The sequence below is a fragment of the Gymnodraco acuticeps genome, unplaced genomic scaffold, assembly GCF_902827175.1.
Source record: "Gymnodraco acuticeps unplaced genomic scaffold, fGymAcu1.1, whole genome shotgun sequence".
NCBI lineage: Eukaryota > Metazoa > Chordata > Actinopteri > Perciformes > Bathydraconidae > Gymnodraco > Gymnodraco acuticeps.
In genome coordinates, this window is record NW_022992009.1 from 89,574 (window position 1) to 105,574 (window position 16,001).

Consider the following 16,001-nt stretch of genomic DNA (forward strand, 5'->3'; position numbering starts at 1 on the left):
GTGCAAACAGCATCTGTGTTTACGTCCTGCTGCTGCAGCCAAGAGTGGCGTCAAGTGGTAATAGCCTGGCATAATTAAAAAAGCTTTAGGGTACATATTTAATAACTTAATAACACCATAATCTTATGAGGACATTTCTTTAGAAAATCCTCAAACACCTCAATAGTAAAGGGAATCTACTTCACATCTTCAGACTATGTACATTGCGTTTTTCTGTTTGCTAAAATAAAGTTGTGTGTTGTCTTTAACTTCCTTATGTTAATAGCTTTATTTGTATTTATCTTCTCTCATTTATTGTGTTTTTCTAAATATTTGTATTGATTTTTCTTTAACTTTTTGTTTTGTTTTCATTCTAAAATGGAGTTACCATCACAAAACTCCAGGTGTTCCAGGTGTTCCAGGTGTAAAAGCAGCAACCACAATAAGATTGAAACACAGCTTAGCACAGAAACAGATATATGTATTTTGGTAGCGGACTGACCCAGCAGTAGATCTCGTAATTCATGTGAGTATAAATCTTTCTCCTCTGGCTGACCCCTCCTGTCCTGCCTATCCCATGTGTTCTCTTTGAAGGAGCGATATATTCTTCACTCCTAAACTATGCTTTCAATCAACACACAACTTGACTTCCCTTTGACAAAACATATAAAAAGACTTTAACTGCTGAAGAGAAGTAAGAGTACAGTCATCCATCAACACAAATTATATACATGTCAATATTTGTTATGTTTTACTGTATCTTAAATCTGTAAAACTACCAAGTAATGACAATCAGATTCATGGCCAAGTAGGTTTTTACATTAGAGTTATTTACTCCTTTATGCAAAATGGTCACAATATAAACAGTAAAAGATCAAAAGGTCAAAAGTAATTAACTAGAAAAATGTTAACTAAAACCACAAACTCTATTCAACATATTCATTTCAAATGAAAAAGAGCTATAGTGTTCAAAACAAAGAGAATGCAATGTGCAGAATCTCGAGCCAAAGCACCATTTGGCATTTTCTTTCTCTGGCAGTGTCAGAATCCAGAAGCAGTCCACTGCACACTTGTGAACATGTATCTGTAGACCTGGACACGACTACATCAACAAGGTGCTGTGAGATCACTGCTTGTGTCTTTCTTCATTAAAGAGTAGGTGAAATGATAGAATGCATGTTTGGTGTTTGAGCACACATTACATCGTCCTCCAACAGAGTGACTATTGATTACATATCTATGTTGAACCTGGGCATGATGGGCATTGTGTACATCAAGCAGTTCATGCCAAAATATGAATGATGAAAGGAAATCTTGGTGAGCCAGTACCTTGGGCCTGATGTAACTGATGACTTATTCTCAGACAGACAGATGCAGCAGACTGTTCTGAGGGATGGGGTAATGCAGTGGGAGCCGGGGGTGTCAGCCATGACAGAAAATGGTTTATGTGGCTCATGGGTCAGGTAGGAGGGCCCCTTACCAGATATTTGGGCCCCAGGGAGGTCAAGGCGAGCCCTGTGCACCTTCAGCATCTGTTTGAGATGCACCAGGGAGCGGAAGTTCATAAATAGTGAGAAACACAGAAGCTCATGTTGTCTGTGAGAGGATGGTGGAGGGGTCACATCTTCAGAGTGTTATCCCCCCCCCACAGGGCTGTGATCTTTGTGCATTTATAAATACAGGTGGGACGGGACAGAGGCGTCTGAACACCACTTCTCCTCCTGCTGGTGTTTCTGACTCCTCCTGAGGTTGTGTGTACCATGAAGAAGGTCCATGGCTTGTGAGTGTGTGACACAGATTGTGCAGAGTCATGCTGACAGGAGTGTTCTGCTTGATGCGATTAAATGACTAAATGTCTTTCATTTGAGCACCATAGCTGCTTTACAGCTGATATACTGCAAATGTTTTTTAGGATGTGAAATAGATTTTTATATTTTCTTCTTTTTAACAACTTCACTTTTCCTTTAAGGTCTTTATGTACCATGATACACCAAATCACTTCAGGAAAGTAATACAATTACTTTGTCAATGAAAACAATGTCATAGAAATCAAATCCATATAGAACAGAGCAGCAGTTACAGTCAAAGGGTGCCCCAATAAAGTTATGTTGCAGCTTTATGCTAAAATTGTTTAAATGTATTATGTATTATCTTAACTCAATATCCAATCATTAAAGTATAAAAAATATATATATTTAAATATTTTTTAAATATCTTTAACATAAATAGACGTGTTAAATTATCAGTAAATCACTTATGTTAGGGAAACCTTGTATCTTTGCAAACTGTATTTTTCGTTAATTCGAATAATAATAAGGGCTACACATTTATTAAACATCCCCTTCTGAACAAGTAATATTTCAGCCGTGTGTGTGTGTGTGTGTGTGTGTGTGTGTGTGTGTGTGTGTGTGTGTGTGTGTGTGTGTGTGTGTGTGGTGTGTGTGGTGTGTGTGTGTGTGTGTGTGTGTGTGTGTGGTGTGTGTGTGTGTGTGTGTGTGTGTGTGTGGTGTGTGTGTGTGTGTGTGTGTGTGTGTGTGTGTGTGTGTGTGTGTGAGATGCCAGGTCCTGAGCTGCTCCACTGACAGGGAATGGAGAGCAGGTTTATCACAGCATCACGATGTGTCCGATGAAACAACAACAGGAACACAGTCTATCGCCATGGAGAGTCCAGCAGAGGAGACGCTACAAAACACATCAGAGATCGTCGGGCCCCAACGTTCCCTTAAGAACATTCAAAGATTCAGATGTTTTCCATCGCAAATCTTCCGCCCAACAGGGACTTGTAAAGCACATAGAATTACATCAGAGAGAAAGAGAGGAGGAGGAGAGGGAGGAAAATTCTTCAAGTATGAGAAAACTTTACAGCTCTCCTCCCCTCGGCTTCTCTTTTTCCCCTGCTCTCTCCTCTGTCCATCCCCCGCCCTTCCTCTCCTGCTGGTCAGTCAGTCACACTCAGAGGAAGTCTGCAGACCACAGCAGGTAAGATGCTCCTCCACTCTCAGGGTGCTTAGATACACATATTTGATTCATAATCATTCAGGACATTTTGGAATAGGTTGATTTATATTATAGATATTGTATTATATGCAGGGATAAGAATGACAAGGCAATAGGCATTATTAAAACTCACTCTCAGATGGTCTTATGTGATACTAATGCTAATGTTTTGGAAACAAAACTGTATGACTCACTTTAGAGAATCAGTCATCACAAAAATAATGATAATATGCAACCACATTCTGAATATTTTTATTCTAATCTATTCTACTCTGTTTCCTCTTGCAACCATTTATTTTTATTTTATTTGTTTGATGTCCTATATAACCATGTTGCATTGTTGGAGGAGCTTGGGACTTAAGATTTGCATTGCCATGTCTACACTGTAGCTACTGTGCATATGACAATAAAGACTTTCAATCTTGAATAATCAGAAAACTTTTTTTTTTCATTCTTTCGGGACACCAGCTGTTGAACAATAGAAACTTCTGTGGCACTCAAAAAGTGAATTTTCTTATGCAATGAAATACATTTTCTGAGTATCTCTTATTTCCAGTCTGCAATTAGGATGATATTATTTCACCCTGGTTCATGTTAATTACAAAACAGAGATAAGACAGATGTTCGTCCGGAACATTTGAAAGATTGCCTTAAACAAGTGAATTCATGTTGGAAACAAGTGGAATCACCATGTGTGCATGGTGGTTTATCCAGATGTTAAATGCACTTCACTAACATCAAGGCATTATGGGGGATTCAACCGCATCCACTCCATCTTAAAGCTCCTGCATGCATGTAGGCAATAGTTGAAATGTGCTGCAGTGTTATAGAGGTGGCAGATGAAAATGGAAGCACATTAACGTGAAAATTACAAATCTTGAGAGTGAAGTGGTTTTGTTTTGTTGTGCACACGTGACATCATCCTGTCTGACTGTTCAGACTTTAGAGAGTTCACTTGACTGATATTTGGGAAAGAAGGCTTGTACCGTAATGGCTGTCCATCATTACATCACCACCAACAACAAATCAAAACACGCCATTGACCTGCAAAAAGTCCACAAACTATTGTTCACATCGTTTACATGTCGTTAGCCTTTACTGAGTGAGTTAAAAATGTACAGGGGGCAGTGTTCCACATGATGGGTTGTTTAGGAGTTCTGCTGTACATGTTTTTAAAAGCTGTCTGCAAAAGGGGTTTTGTGTATCCAGAGGAAGCTGTATGAAGACTGATAAATGTCCCCAAGTGATGTCACCGGAGTCAGTGTTGGTTGAGTTTACACATTTGAGAAGGAAAAAAAGAGGGGGAGTTTGAAAGAAATGATGTCACACCCCTCTGCTGCAGGTTGGAGGCTCCAGGCTACATTAGCACCAAACGAGCCAAACACACCTGGCTCTCACACCCAGCTGTCTGTGATTAAGTTGAATTATGGGTAATGTAGGCGCCAGTTTTTAAGGAATATGGAAGAATTTGTGGAATAAAAAAGACTAAATCTCTGGTTCTGCTGCATAGAAAAATCTGAGTACTAATTTGACCAAGTTATCAAAAGCAGAACATCTTTACTGATTTGGAGGTACAGGATGAATTGCTGTTTTCTATAGTATTTGATCAGAGGGAAGTTTTAATTTCCAAAGATTGGTCTGTTTTTGGTTTACGTATATGTTGAAGAAATAAAGTTCTGAAATGAGAATAGAGGTACAGTAGCAGGTTATAAATTAATTGTATTGTTAAACTGCACGCCTCCAGGTATCTCTTGTTTACACGTCATTAAACACAGCCAAGTTTGGATATCAAGTTATGGAGGAGTGTTCTTTTTGGCTTCAGAGGCTAGGTGTGTGAACAGGAGGAATACAATCAGCAGCAGTGTGAGAAGGTAAAGGTGAAGAGCAAGTGTGCAGTCTTTATGGTGCGTTCAGGGACTTTCTATTGCCCTGTCTTTCCGAGAAGGTGCAACCGGAGCAGCTGCAGCAGCTGTCAGCGGCAGGTATTTACAAGCTAATTGTTCCCATTGAGGTGAATGGGGTGGCTGACGGCGGGGTGCAGACTGACTGCAGATGCTGAACTCTCTGAGTCAAGTCAATTTAGCACCAAGGAGAACATGTGGGTTCCCATATGAAATGCATCAGTTTGAGACTTCTGATACCATTTGCCTTCTGCATGTTGTAATGAGGCATGCAGTTCTAACAAGGGAAAAAGAGCACCACAAACGTATTATTCAGAGTGTTTTTAGGTCATACATAATGTCTGGAGGGGATCACATAGCTTTAACAATTGGACCACCAGGGGAACATATACATTTATGTTCTGTAGCAAACCTATGATTTGGTGTTTGTTTGTTTGTAGCCTTTATTTAACCAGGTGAAAGCCCCTTGAGATCTAAAGATCTCTTTTTCTAGGGTGACCTGCAGGACATTAGTTACACATGTAACATAAAAACAACAGAACAACAATAAGGATGACAAACAACATAATGTACAGGGTACAGTTTACAAACTCTATTTACAGAGAGGTGTCTCTGCTGTAGAAGAGAGTTTAGTATGTTCAGGTCATAATCCTTTGGCTTTTGTTGTTATTTTATATTTATCTAAATCTTGATATTTAAATGTTTTAATTGCCTTTTTTTTGCTATCCTTTTTTTTTTAGAATTGTCCGATTGTCTCAAACATCTCAAAATATACTAAATGTATTATTGGCACAGAATAGTGCAGACATCAGTAGTTCCCAGAATCATGGGACATTTCCTCACCATCATAGTGTTCATATTTATCTCTATGTTTTTTATGTAATGTCATTAGAGATTCATCTTCCTCTCAGGGTCAATTGTCAAAACTTTACTACATCTTTGACTTTTATTATAGCCATCAGTCCAACATTTCAATGTGTCCAAATACCCACCACACTAAGGACACTCAACCACAGCTGTTCAGTGTTTGTTGCAATCATGCTAAAACATTAAACATGTTAGTTAAAGAGCAACTTGCAGGTAAGAGACCCCAGTGAATAAATGTGTAGGGAAATGATGTACACTAGATTTTCAAAGAGAAATACAGAAATATACACTTCAGTGACATCTGGCGTCGTTTTTGTATGACATTTTTACTTCCGCATAAAAAGGTATGAATAAACATGGTTCACAATGCTAGTTTTGACACAGAAGAGGTTGAAAATGTATATTCGAATACACATGACGGACCACAAACCATATAATTATGAGCCTGCTAGGCGTCCAAGAGACCAGGAGCAGCCAAGGATTAGAAGAAATAACGGCCATCGGAGAGAAATGGAGCTGTGGTGTGAGGAGAACCAGTGGAGAACAGAGCAGCTGTCTTGGTGAGTGACCGGCGTTAGCTACAGTTAATGTTAACTAACGTCAGTCACATCACAACATTGTAAAGTTAGCTATCATATATCAGACTATAACTAAAGTAGTATATACACGGACGACTATTGCAGTAAGCATGTTTTAACTTTCGGTTGTTGTTGTCATTGTCATCTCCGGGTATCCCGTGTGCCTGTTCTGTTGCTGATAGCTTATTATCTTAACTTAATCGATCGTTTTAAAACTCTTGATCATGGCAACTGCCTGACGTTGTAATCACACGTTACTACAGCTTAAGCACTCACAACTCTCGTTGTGGCCCGTCCACACAGCGGCGTTGGAAGCTTCTTCTCTAGCCAATCAAACCGCTGCTTGTGTGTCAGGGGCGGGAGATTCATGTGATTGGTTGTTGGTCGAGCTTCAGACACGCCCGCCGGCAAGCTTTTTCCAAAGCCGCTGTGCGACTGTAAGTCCACAGTTGCCTACACTCTTTTCGGGTTTGCTAACGGTAGCTACTTTAGCTTGATAGCTAGCCATGGCTCTTTCCCCACCCTCGGGTGTTATTTCCTGCTCTTCCTGTCTCATGTTTGGTTACTTCCCTACCTCCTTTACTGGTACCAATACATGTGTTAAATGTAGTATAGTTGTTAGGTTGGAGGCGGGAATCATAGCCATAGAAGCCCGGCTCCGCATCTTAGAAAGTAACTCAGCTACAGTAAAGCCCATGTTAGCCGGTGCGGACCGGAAAAAGCTAGCTCCTATTAGCCGTCCCCCGGCAACTCCCGAGCAGCAGGAAGACTGGGTGACTGTTCAGAAGGGGCATAACGCGAAACCCGCAGGTCCCCACCAACCCATTCACGTATCTAACAGATATTCCCCACTCAGCGAGACACCCGCTGAGAAGCCAACTCTGGTTATTGGTAGCTCTATTTTGAGACACGTGAATTTAGAGACCGAAGCCTCCACAGTCACATGCATTCCGGGGGCCAGAGCGGGTGACGTTGAGGCGCATCTTAAACTGCTGGCTAAAAATAAACGTAAATACAGTAGGATTGTTATTCACGTCGGTGGTAATGATGTTCGTTTACGCCAATCAGAATGCACCAAACTTAATGTGGAGTCGGTGTGTAGTTATGCTAAAACAATGTCGGACACCATAATCTTCTCTGGTCCCCTCCCCAATCTGATCAATGATGACATGTATAGCCGCATGTCATCATTTCAGCGCTGGTTGTCTTGGTGGTGCCCAGCAAACAATGTGGGCTTCGTAAATAATTGGACAGCCTTCTGGGGAAAACCTGATCTGATTAAGAGAGATGGCATTCATCCTACTTTGGATGGTGCAAATCTCATTTTGGCAAACATTTCAGGGCTATGTGGACTTAATCCATGACAAACTGGAGTTGAGACCAGGAGGCGGAGTTGCAGTCTTACACGCTTCTCTGCGCTCTCTCCTAGGCAGTCATCCATAGGAATCCCGAATCCAATAAAATACCCAATATTAACGGTGTGTGTGTCTGCCCAAGGACAATTTAAGGTAAAACCTAATAGAGGTGTCATACATAATAACCTAATAAAAGTAAATGTAACAACTACTACAGTGCAACAAAACAGGAATATTAAATGTGGTCTCTTAAACATAAGATCTCTAGCATCTAAAGCAATATTGATGAATGATCAGATTATAATATTGATATATGCTGTCTCACTGAAACTTGGTTGAGACATGAAGAATATGTCAGCATTAATGAGGCCACTCCACCCAGCCATATCAATACTCATATTGCCCGAGGCACGGGCCGAGGAGGTGGAGTTGCAGCAATCTTTGACTCAAGTTTACTTATCAATACTAACCAAAATTAAATTATACCTCCTTTGAAAGTCTCGTTTTTAGTCTTACGCATCCGACCTGGAAAACTTTGCAGCCAATCTTATTTGTTACAGTGTACCGTGCACCAGGTCCTTATTCAGAATTCTCTGAGTTTTTATCAACTTTGGTTCTTAAAACAGATAAAGTAATTATCGTAGGTGACTTTATTATTCATGTTGACGATGATAAAAAATAGCCTTACTGTTGCATTTAACTCTATATTAGATTCTGTTGGTTTTTGTCAGAGTGTAAATAAACCAACCCACTGCTATAATCACACTCTCGACCTTGTTCTGACTTATGGTATTGAAATTGAGCAACTACTCGTCGAACCGCATAATCCTGCTTTATCCGACCATTTCTTAGTAACTTTTGAAGTACTGTTACTAGACTACAAAGCATTAGTCAACACCTCCTGCAGCAGAAACCTATCTGTTAGTGCTATAGCCAAATTTAAGGAAGAGATTCCACCAATACTTAACTCGATAGCATGTCTGCATGTAGGGGAGGAAACTTATACAAAATGTACACCACCCCAAATTGATCATGTTGTTGATAGTGCTACAGATGCGCTGCGAATAAAATTAGACTCTGTTTCTCCTTTGAAAAAGAAGAAAATAAAACAACATAGATTAGCTCCATGGCATAATGCCGAAACCCGCAAAATAAAGCAAAAGTCGAGACAACTTGAAAGGATATGGCGTTCCACTAAACTTGAAGAATCTCGTTTAATTTGGCATATTACTCTCAATGAATATAAGAAAGCACTGCGTAAAGCGAGAGCAGCCTACTACTCTTCATTAATAGATGAGAATAAGAATAATGCAAGATTTCTTTTCAGCACTGTAGCCAGGCTGACAGAGAGCCATAGCTCGATTGAGCCTTCTATTCCCATAGCACTCAGTAATGATTTGATGTGCTTTTTTAACGATAAAATTGTTACTCTTAGAAACAAAATTAATGACCTCTTGCCTTTGACAAGTATAGTGTTATCAACAGCTCCCGGAAATGTAAGTTCTAATATTACACTAGATAGTAAACTAGAATGCTTTTCAGCCATAAACCTTGAACAATTAAATTCAATGATTCTCTCTTCTAAACCATCAACGTGTATGTTAGACCCAATTCCAACTAAGCTGTTGAAGGAAGTTTTTCCATTAATTAGCACTTCTTTATTAAATATTATGAATATGTCTTTATTATCAGGCTATGTTCCACAATCATTCAAAGTAGCAGTGATAAAACCGCTTCTTAAAAAGCACAACCTCGATCCAGAGGTTTTAGCCAATTATAGACCTATTTCTAATCTTCCGTTCCTCTCAAAAATTCTTGAGAAAGCAGTCGCAAAACAGTTGTGTGATTACTTAAAAAACAATGATCTATTTGAAGATTTTAAGTCTGGCTTTAGAACACATCATAGCACAGAGACAGCTCTGGTTAAAGTCACAAATGACATTCTAATAGCCTCTGACAAGGGTCTTGTCTCTATTCTTGTTTTGCTCGATCTCAGTGCTGCATTTGATACTATCGACCATGATATCCTATTGCAAAGACTAGAGCACTTAGTTGGCATACAGGGAACTGCTTTAGGCTGGTTTAGGTCCTATCTATCTGAACGCTCTCAGTTTGTACGTGTCAATGATGAATCTTCCACGCAAACCAAAGTTAGCCATGGAGTGCCACAGGGCTCAGTGCTCGGACCTATTTTGTTCACATTATATATGCTTCCGTTAGGCAATATTATAAGGGATCATTCTGTAAATGTTCATTGTTATGCGGATGATACTTAACTATATGTATCAATCAAGCCTGATGAAATTAATCATCTAAATAAAATTCAAGACTGCCTCAAGGACTTGAAAACGTGGATGACCTTAAACTTTTTGATGTTAAACACGACCAAAACTGAAGTTATTGTACTTGGCCCGAAGAATCTACGAAACAAATTATCTAAAGATATACTAACTGTGGATGGCATTAATTTGGCCTCCAGTGAGACTGTAAGGAATCTTGGTGTTATATTTGATCAGGATTTATCCTTTAACGCCCACATAAAATCTATTTCAAGGACCGCCTACTTCCATCTACATAACATTGCAAAGATCAGGCATATCTTGCCTCAAAACGATGCAGAGAAACTAGTCCATGCATTTGTTACTTCAAGGCTGGATTATTGTAACTCTTTATTATCAGGGTGTACCAAGAAGTCAGTCAAGTCGCTTCAGCGGATTCAAAATGCTGCAGCTCGTGTACTAACCAGAGTTAGGAAAAGGGACCACATTACTCCTGTTCTGGCTGCCTTACACTGGCTCCCTATAGAACACAGGATAGAATTTAAAATTCTTCTTCTCGCCTACAAAGCCCTTAATGGGCAGGCGCCATCTTACCTTAAAGAACTCATTATATCCTACTGTCCTATTAGGGCATTGCGTTCCAAGAATGCAGGGTTGTTGGTTGTTCCTAGAGTCTCTAAAAGTACAATGGGAGCCAGAGCCTTTTCTTATCAAGCTCCACATTTGTAGAATCAGCTTCCAGTTTGTGTTCGGGCGGCAGACACCCTATCCGTTTTTAAGAGTGCGCTTAAGACCTTCCTTTTTGATAAAGCTTATAGTTAGGGCTGATTAGATTCAGCCCCTAGTTTTTCTGATATAGGCTTAGTTTGTCGGGGGACATCTTACTTCTTCCTTCTCTCTGTCTATACCTGTGTACTCTCATGTTCCGATTAACCCAGCTTCCCCACATTTCTTTCTTTTTGGTGTCTATATACGCTGGGATCCGGAGTCATGGATGATCCTGCGGTCCTGTGTCCTGCATCGCGAGCCCTGCAGAACTCAAAACGGCTACTTTCCCCTCTGAATTCCTGGCCTTATGTCTCGTGAAACATATGAAATCCTGCATTTACTTTTTTTTTAAATTGTAATTTTCAGGCAAGTTTAAGCATAAATGTAATTAAAAAAAAGCCTGCAAGTTGCTCTTTAACGGCCCGTCCACACTACAGCTTCGACAGCTTCAAAAACGGTTTCCAACGCGTCTGCCCATTCAATTTGAATGGGGTGACGTCACTTTTCGCCTAACTGCATTGTGGGAAGCAGAGCGGAGCTTTCCTGGCGTTTCAGGCTGCAAAAGTTAAGCAATTTTCAACTTTTGAAGCTTCTGAAGCTTTCGGTGGAAGCGTCAGCCAATCAAATCATATGCCAGTACAAGCTCTAGCCAATCAAACCGCTGCTTGTGTGTCAGGGGCGGGAGATTCATGTGATTGGTTGTTGGTCGAGCTTCAGACACGCCCAGCTCCAAGCTTTTTTTTAAGCTGTAGTGTGGACGGGCCGTAAGTGTTTAACTCGTACCAACTCTGTATTTAATAGCCTTACAAATGTTGGTCGACTCTTTTTCTACTTATTTTATGTCCATATTTGATTGGGATGATAGTGCAAAGGTTGATAAACGCAGTCATCCCATAAGAAAGGAACAAGGTTGAAGAAATGTAGGGGAAACTCCTCTTTATCTTTTCCCTCCATTGGGGATCTCCCACAGCCTCAAGTGGTCATTTGAGGGACTGCAGTTGTTGGCAATCCCCTGTTTGCTTAATTTGTTTGCACCTGTTAGCTGCTTTGCTTTGAAATATTCTTATGTTTTACAATGGAATAACTTTTCAAAAACTTTAAGTTAAAAAAATAATAAACAGATTTTTGTATTAACATTGCATTGAACAGTATTTCAATCAGGAGAGACGTGATGTATGGAATACATATGTATTATCGGTCACATTATATAAATGAAACATAATGATGACAGTTTATAACAAGTGAATGAAATGGTGTTTTGGCGATTAGGCCCAGGTTTTGTAGGATATCAATCGGGAAGAACCGTTTCCGATGAACCCCCCTGGGTCTAGACACTAGTGGTGTTGATAAGTGGTTAGGTCCGGTTGGAAGGCAGAAGGTTAAGCTTGGCCCTGAGTTGAAAGCAGGAGGCGAAGGGGTGGAGGAGGGTTGCGCGTTGACACCTGGAAGACAGCTGATAGGAAAGGGGAGTGCATATATAGAGGGATTAACAGGTGCGATAATTAGGCTTGTAAATGGAGGGGAGTGATAGGTTAGCTGAGGAGTGGCGCTCCCTGTCATTTAGTGCAGGGAGCGAGTATTGCCATGACGTGCAATACGGAGTGATAGGTCTTCCTGTCTGAACTTGCGCTAAGCTTCATTTCAATCAGGAGAGACGTGATGTATGGAATACATATTTATTATCGGTCACATTATATAAATGAAACATAATGATGACAGTTTATAACAAGTGAATGAAATGGTGTTTTGGCGATTAGGCCCAGGTTTTGTAGGATATCAATCGGGAAGGGAAGAACCGTTTCCGATGAACCCCCAAAAGAATGAAGTATGAAGTACTGAACGTGAAGAATCTTACCTTGTGGGATGCAGTGGAATTCTATGGATGGAAATGAGAGGTTAATACATGTGAGAATTTAAACATCTGATGCCTCCCGGGCATCCTTCCTGGACATACAGGGCTTCCCGGACGTACAGGGCATCCCGGACGGGGCATCCTGGACGTACAGGGCGTCCCGGACGTACGGGGCATCCTGGACATACAGGGCGTCCCAGACGTACGGGGCATCCCGAACGTGCGGGGCAACCTGACTTTAGCAGGGACACATTATACGGACCGGAGGTTAACGACCCGGACATACGGGGCTTCCCGGACGTACGGGGCATCCTGGACGTACAGGGCATCCTGGACATACAGGGCATCCTGGACGTACAGGGCATCCTGGACATACAGGGCATCCCGGACATACAGGGCATCCCGGACGTACGGGGCATCCCGGACGTACGGGGCATCCCGGACGCACCGGGCGACCCGACGTGCGGGGCGCCCGGAACGTGCAGGGCTTCCCGAACGTGGGGGGCAACCTGCCTTAGCAGGGACACATTTATACAGACCCGAAGGTTTTACAACCTGGACATACAGGGTTAGATATGCAGGAATAAACATGAGCCGCGGGGCGACATACGTGCTGACATGCTAGGAACCACCACCAGTTATATGCATACGTACCAATTTTAAGGTTGGAGAGACCTTTGGATAGCCAGCACGGCATTGAGGTCAGGGCGAATGTAGGATGAGAAAGCGGAGGAGGACCACCGTCCGAGTTGTTGCAGAGATGAGGATGAGACACCTTGATTAGCAGCGGAAGTAGCTGCGCCTATTCTAAAGGAATGCCCTGTGTATAGAAGGGGTTATAACCCGGATTTAATGAGGACTTGTTTTAAATAGATATTGAACTGTCGTTGAGTTAAAGGAAAATTCCCTGAGATAAGGAATAATGGTGAGAGAGGATTAGAGGTAGGTCTAAGCTGTAGGAATTTGATCATGGATTTATAAGGGCAGAACTGGGAGTCGATGCGGGCGGCGATGACGGAGCAGGCGCCGCCGCATTTGGAGTGCTTAAGATATAAGCTAAAATGGCTGGCGTGAAAGGATATGTCAGAAAAGCTGACGTCTCGATTGACTTCTTTTCTGAGGGACGCTAGTGTTAGATCCAGCGAGTGTGATAATAGATGTGTAGCAATAGTGGAAATCTGAGTGTGCCGCTATGCGGATGATCTCATGCAGATGTCCCCCCCAAAACGGAGGATGTGCGGTGCACGTCCTTAAGTCGGGGAAAACGCGGTCGTCGTGAGGCCGGCGGATGCCACGTCCAGGAAACGGGAGATGATGGCGTGCCGAAGAATATCCACATGCAAAGTACGGTTGCCCGATGAGGAAGAGCAACTGTCGTTGAAGACGTTTATGTGGATGCACGCAGTTTGGTTAGAGGAACGTTAATACCATGAGCTTGATGTGATGCCTAGGAACTCCAGGTGTGTGACTGGGCCTATAGTTCCTCATGATTAGGAACGCTGTGCTCCTGGAGGATTCTCTTCTTCTTCTTCTTCTTTCTTCTTCTTCTTCTTCTCTTTTCCCAGTTGAGCGGAGTTATAGGTTAGTAATGTTGTATTCGAACACTAGATGCGTAAAGGCAATGCATGAGGAGATTTCCCTGAGCAGTGGGTGATTTGAACTGGGGAGAGACAGCTATTAATATTATTTACCCGAATAGCCGGTGCACACGTAGTTTCTCCTTACTTGACTGGCTGAAAGAGTTCCGCTGAATGATGATATGAACTTTAAAGCGCGTCGTTAATATCTGCATTGAAGAGCCAGCCTTGGCCTGCACACTATTAAGATTACATTATCTCCGTGCGTAGAAAGGGGGGAACATTGACCTTTGTCATCGAGATTGCCCTGAGCATTTAACAAATCGTATTAAGTAATCTGTCGACAGACTGTAAACAGAATAGCTGAAATTTTAACAAACTAAATAACTCAGTTACCTCTAATCATTAATCCATGTTTGTATCATGTAGTTAACTCCGTGTGGTGCTGCTAGCATACATAACACCTGACGTGGAAACGTTACTCGTGGATGGGGCTACAGAGCTGCTAGAAAGATGGTCGAACCCGGTACATTCCTCCGTCTGGATGGTGCATTTTTGCTAAATGTTTAGACAAATTGCTCGTGTTCCCGCCCTTACATGCTAAACTCTTATTGCACTTTTGGCAACGAGCATTGTCCACATTGAGACGGGTAAAGTTTAACCACACCTCGGAGCGCGTTCTCTCCGCCATCTCCGCAGTGTGTTGCTGCATGTAGCAGCTGCGTGTGTGTAAACTGCCCCGCCCCCTCGCACACAGACGGGGGAGAGAGATCTCGTCTGATCGAAAATACATCAAAGACGCATTTGTTGTCTTTTGCATATTTAGAAACGAGTTGGCGACACTAAGACTGCGATATAATGTTTTTTAGCAATAATACATGACATATATTTTATAAATGTCTCCGGTACCGATAAAAGACCAATACGTTGGAACTTAACGGCGCGTAAAACACACGTGATGACGTCACCAATGAATCGACGACTGAATTAGTTGCCAACTAATTTGGTAATCGATTAAGTCGATTAGTTGTTGCACCCCTACTGCCGAGGAGATGTTGTTGTCGCAGATCCAGCCGTTGGTGCAACGAGAAACGGAATATTTCTTAGTGGAGAAGAAAAAGAGAAAAATACGATCATTCAGTCAATAATCATTCAATTAATATTGGGAGTGAATTCCTAATGTATTTAGTATCTGGTCGTGTCATAAACAGCATAATGTGCAGCGACTTGGTCATTGAGGAAAAGAAGCCCTACGAAACGCCATTTATTTCAGGTAACACTGTGTTGAAGCTTGAAACTGCGTTAGTTACTGAGCATTGTAATGGGTAGTAATTACCCGAACTGCATTAGTAATGCAAGTAATACGTTACTGAACTCCATACTGTAACACGTTACACCCAACACTGCCTGCTGGGACTCACCTTAACCCTGAACTAAAGGTAGCAATGCATAGTGTTGAACTTCCTGTCGGCTCCCAGACTGTAGTCGAGGAAACGGGGGGGATGGCTCTCTGTCGTCTCCCAGGGCAGAAGCAACACGCTTCGGGTTCAATAACCCATTTTATCGGAAAGACTGGAGAGAGACGAGCTCTTCTTGGGAGGCCGTTGCATTTATTTAGCTCTTCTGTTTCGCAAGATAGATTCGCAAGATCACAGACCTTCCTTTTTCTGCTGCCTCGTTATTTCTAGAAAACATGTATCCCGCTCGGTCTACCATACCATGCCCGCGCACACATGCACGCGCCACACCCCTCTCTTAAAAGGGTAGCGATCTCACTCTGCATGACCCAAATGTCATAACAATATACGAAACATATCGTGAATTTGTTGCAACTGCCTCTTGCCAGCG

At 41.9% G+C, this 16,001-nt stretch overlaps 1 protein-coding gene across 2 annotated transcripts in view; it reads left to right on the plus strand.

Moving 5' to 3' along the window:
- Positions 1–993: 993 nt before the first annotated feature.
- LOC117536485 (tenascin) overlaps positions 994–16,001 on the plus strand; it is an 84,198-nt gene continuing 69,190 nt past the window's right edge. Inside the window, exons 1-3 of one of the 2 annotated variants that reach the window (XM_034201386.1) lie at positions 994–1,134; positions 1,662–1,759; positions 2,542–2,958. The gene's annotated coding sequence lies outside the window, so the exon portion shown is untranslated. The remainder of the gene's footprint in view (positions 1,135–1,661; positions 1,760–2,541; positions 2,959–16,001) is intronic. The other variant, XM_034201388.1, reaches the window with a different exon arrangement.